Raw genomic sequence first — 4,909 nt, 5'->3', positions numbered from 1 at the left:
GGGATCTTGGGCACGCACGCACACGCGCCCGGCGTGAGTTTTAAGCCACCGGGTCCGGGACACGAACCGCGGTCGACTACGTGGGAGTCCAGGGACATAGCCATTACGCTAACTGCTGGTTCCCTATTATTATTAGTTTTTAATTTGACCGAAGAGAGAGAGAGGGAAAGTGAGAAAGCAAGCAGCTGGTCTGGGACTCAAACCGCAGTCAGCCATGTGGGAGTCCAGAACTTCAACCACCACACCACCTGCCCACCCCATCTTTTTTTTTAGTTCACTTATTTACTTATTCCAATCAAAAGAGTGAAAGGCAGCTCCGACAGGGACCTCACATTCCATCCCTGCCTTCGCCTGCAAAGACCATGCGCATGCAAGGGCACACACGTACACACACATGCTCCCATAGCATGTCCAGGGCGGCCGTAGGATGCAAACCTGAGACTCCTCAGCATCACAGAGGGATGTGCTCCTGCTATGTCACTATGTGGCCCCCCAAGGCCTAATACTTAGAGACTTTCCTGGCTCTCCCCTCCTCCACTTCCCCACCCTCCCATTTCCACCCTCTAGTCAGAGCAAAGGTCACACACTTTTTAAAAAGAATTTACTTATTAATTATTATTATTTTGAATTTACTATAGGGCACGTGTGCTCACCAGAGCGAGACAGACAGAGAGAGAGGGAAAACAAAAAAAGAAGCAACCAGGTCCTGGATTCAGCCCATGGTTGGCACATGGGAGTCCAGAGCCTCAACCACCATGCCACCTGCTGACCCCTATGCACTTTTTAAAGTAATTATTTGTTTTATTTATTATTATTACTATTATTTAACTTGTTGTAGCTATTGGAGAGAGATGGAAAGAGAGAAAAAGAGGGAAAGCAAGAAAGCAAAGCACCAGGTCTAGGATTTGAACCATGGTCAGTCATGTGAGAGTCCAGTGCCCTAACCACCACACCACCTGCTGTCTCCCCCATGTACTTTTTAGAAGAGAAGAGAAACCCACACCCAATACAAGAAGAGTTTTGGTGTGACCTGAGGAAGGACTTCCTGACTGTGAGTTCTTACACACTAGAATGTGGGCTGAGGGACCAGAGTCACTGGACTCTCACCCTCCACTTGGCACTCCCAAGGCCCCAGCTTGGTGTACTCAGTCCAGCCATGGAACTGCAGGTGACTCAGGGAATCTTAAGTGGCGGTTGCTAGGTTACAAGCTTCCTCAATGTGCACTCAATGAAGGACTAAAAGATGTCACCTGGCTGGGAGGATGAGCCACAGGGAAGAGGTGGAAGAGATGGAGAGAAGCCAGGACTTCCGGAACAGTAATTAGGCCATGACCTGGAAGGCATTCTGTTCTTAGTACTTTTCCAACGGTCCAGGTCCCAAGATTGATTGCATGATCTGTGTGGAGGGCGGTTCTTGTAGGACACGGGCTCTAGGTTACAATGCGGGCCTGGGCTGGGGCTGGATTCCACTTGCTGCCTGGCACACAGCATGGGCCTTCACTGGAACCTCTCTGGGGATCTGGGATCTTTTCTGTACTGCAACTGGACAAAACCTAGAACCAGGAAAGAGTAGAAAAGCTTGGCTTCCTCAATAATGCACCATTCTTTCATTTGTGATTTAGTTATAATAAACGGAAAGAGCCTTTGATTTGGAATGCATCCCTGGACTCACCCTGAACGGCTTGCATGGCTCAGTTGGTCGCTTCATTCTGCTTAGTCTCAGATTCCTCATTCATAGAAAGTGGATGCCGAGGCCTGCCTGACAAACTCCTCCAGGGTTGCTTTAAAATGATAAGAAAATGGGTGAACAAGGGCTTTGTTTTGCTCTCTGAGTGATGCAAACGCACAGTGGCATGGAACTCCATATACCTGCTTTTGAAGCTGCCCCAACTGAGGACATTGGGGGCCCAAAAGTTTCACTGCTTTGTTAGAAGGCTCAGCTGGCAAAAGGGCCAACGATGGGACCCCCCCAACCCCCCCAGTCTCTTTGAGGAAATTTGGTGGCTTTCTATCTTCCTGATTACCCCGTGTTGATTTTTCCAAGACAGTTGAAGCTGAGGTCGAGGTTTGGTCCCTAGCCCTTCGGGCAGATTGGGACCCCTAGGAAGAAAAGAAAATGCTTCCCTTTCCTGTGAAACTTCATTATTCAGACCACGTCTGTTCAGAATGTGTGAGTTCTTACTGAATAGAGAAACCACAGCTACCTTCTGTGTAAGCTCTGAGGTGCAGATTTTTTTTAAGTACTGAGAATTCAAAGAAGAAAAACAGTGAACGTTTACTGTTTGTTTTTTAAGTGTTTTTATTTTATTTTATTTTGAGAGGTTTTTGCTATAGGGCACGTGCACTCGCCAGACAGATAAAGCCATAGAAAGAGAGAAATCACGCCCCAGGAGGGATGTCCATGCCGCAATCCCTTCTCCTCCATTCTCCTCTCGGGATCTTGGGCAAGCACGCACACATGCGCGTTGTGAGTTTAAGCCCCTGGGTCCGGAACTCGAACCATGGTCGACTACATGGAGTCCAGCGACATAGCCATTATGCCAACTGCTGGTCCCAAAAACAGTGGATTTTTAAAGCCAAGACCTTGAAATATTAACATGGGCCTATTGTCAACTGTGACTTCCAGTCTTTCAGGAAGTCGTTCTTAAGTGGAAGGCGAATATGGTTGCTCTCTGTTTTACTTTTTGCTGGTTTTGTTGATAGCAGTAATGGTAGGGATGTTTTGTTTGTGCTCATTTGCTAGAGGGTGTATGTGCATGGCACCGAGAGAGAGAGAGAGAGAGAGAGAGAGACAGATAAAGTGAGCAGTCACCCCGAGGGAAGATAGACATGCCACAATTCCCTCTCCATTCTAGGCCACTGGGTCTTAGATCTGAATTACTCTAGGCCCTGGGGGATCTAGCCGTCTTAACATCCACACCACTTGCTGGCCCTGGTCAGAATGGTATTAATAGAGGGTCAGCCCATAGTGCAGCAGTTAAGTGCTGTGCATAGAAACTCAATTCCGCATGGCATTGTCAGTTCAAGTTCCAGCCCTGGCAGCTTGACACAAATCATGTGAGGGATGTGTGTGTGCGCCTAAAATCCCAATGGGACACAGAAACACTGAGGAGGGAAAAATGGTGATGTTGACCATGCCGTCTTGGGGGGGCTCTCTCTCTCTCTCTGGTGAGTGCGTGCCCCTCTGGCAAATACACACACACACAAATGCACTAGGCCCTTGCAATATGTCAGAAGATTTATTGAATGCTTTACACACACCGTCTCATTTAATCTTCACAAAAACTTACAAGGATCTATCCACATTGTGGAACGCTACTCAGAAATGAACAGGGATGATCCTCTTGATCTTGAAACAACCTGGATGAATCTCAGGGCATTATGCTGGGGAGAGAGGATAGCCGATCTCAAAAGATGACATACTGTACAATTTTATTTCTATAACGTTCTCGAAATACAAATGATAAAAATGGAGAACAGAATAGTGATTGCCACAGGTTAGGGAGAAAGGGGCAGGAGAGAAGTAGGTGTGGGCATCAAAGGATCACAGGAGGGATTCTTGTCCTCCTGGGGATACTCCCTCCGTATACCCTGGCTGTGGTTTTGTTCTATAGTTTTCTAAGATGTTACCATTGGGGGAAACTGTGTGAAAGATACTCTTACTAGTGCATGTGAACCTATAATTTATCTCAAAGTAAAAAGTCTGGCTTTAGGGCCAACCTAAAGGGCTAGCTTTAGGGCCAGTGGTTAAGGGAACAGGATCCCTCATGGCCAGACACAGTTCAAATCCCAGCCCCTATGGCTTTAAAAACACGCTGGGCATGTATGCGTTGGTGGCCAAAATTCAATCAGGATGGAAAAATGCAGAAGGGACTGCAGTGTGACCATCCCTTATGGGGGAGGAGGGTACCTTCTCAATTTCCCTTTCTCTCATGAGGGTATGCATCTGCTGGCAAATTAATAAAAAAAAAAAAAGAATTAAGGAAACTGAGTCTCAAAGCAGTTACATAATTTTCAGAGCCAGGATCAAACCCAGATCAGTCTACCAAGCCTAGGTGTTTTGAAACTTGGCTATACTCACCGGAACCAGATAAAAGGAGGACCCCACAGGCTGAGCAGTGCCCCAGACCAGGTGGCCGACTGGTGTCATGGGCACCTGAGTTACGAGAGGATACTGTCCTCGAGAGGTTATTAGAGGGTGTCTTGAAACGACTACCAGCCCTGTGGGCTGGAGCCTCGGCAAGCAGGTTTCCACTCTGAGCTGCGTGAAGACGGGCAGTGGTGCCGGTGCCGGGCTGATGACGAGACCGAGCTGCAGAAGGAGGCGGGGTGGGGAGATTGCCCCTGTGTCTTCGTTGTGTGTCTGCACATCTGTACATCTGTCAGTTTCTCCGTGGATATGTCTATTGGGACGGGCAGGGAAATGTAAGTTAAGCTTATGTGAGCAGGTCTCTGCCCACGGGGTGTTTAAATGTACCCGTGTCAGGTCTGCGAGTGTCGCGCCCACACGACTTGTTTCTATGAGGTTAAACCATAAGATAATACCGCCCCCCAAACAAAGGCAAGTATTCAGCCAGGCTGTCACGAACTGGGTCTGCGTACGTGATAAACTGGGTAATTGGACTCCACGCCTCCCCATGCAAAACAAACACTCACAAACGCCCGCCCCCACACCGGAGGGAGTCTGGTCCCGTCATCTGGGTACCTGGCTTCGGTGCCCCGCTTTCCCCACCCTGTGGATCCGCGAGCGGCTCCTGCGGTGCCCTGTCCCTCCCCCGCGGGGCGCGACGCGGCCTGGGCTTATGTAAAGAGGTCACTGCGCGCTCCGCCGCGGGGCGCACGCGGACTCCTGCACAGGTGTGGCGGCTGCGGGTGCGGTGTGTGTGCGGGGCAGGCTCGCCGGCCTCCG

General features: G+C 49.3%; 1 long non-coding RNA gene across 1 annotated transcript; it reads right to left on the bottom strand.

Moving 5' to 3' along the window:
* Nucleotides 1-3,347: 3,347 nt before the first annotated feature.
* Nucleotides 3,348-4,891, bottom strand: LOC106736074 (uncharacterized). The gene is made up of 3 exons (XR_001371203.2): nucleotides 4,706-4,891; nucleotides 4,082-4,403; nucleotides 3,348-3,384 (listed from the first exon to the last, which is right to left on the bottom strand). It is a non-coding gene; the product is annotated as an uncharacterized LOC106736074 (long non-coding RNA).
* Between the last annotated feature and the right edge of the window lie 18 nt (nucleotides 4,892-4,909).

The sequence above is a fragment of the Tupaia chinensis genome, unplaced genomic scaffold (assembly GCF_000334495.1).
Source record: "Tupaia chinensis unplaced genomic scaffold, TupChi_1.0 Scaffold000627_1, whole genome shotgun sequence".
Taxonomy (NCBI): Eukaryota; Metazoa; Chordata; class Mammalia; order Scandentia; family Tupaiidae; genus Tupaia; species Tupaia belangeri.
The sequence above is the reverse complement of the archived record's forward strand: the minus strand, read 5'-3'. Positions and strand labels throughout refer to the sequence as shown.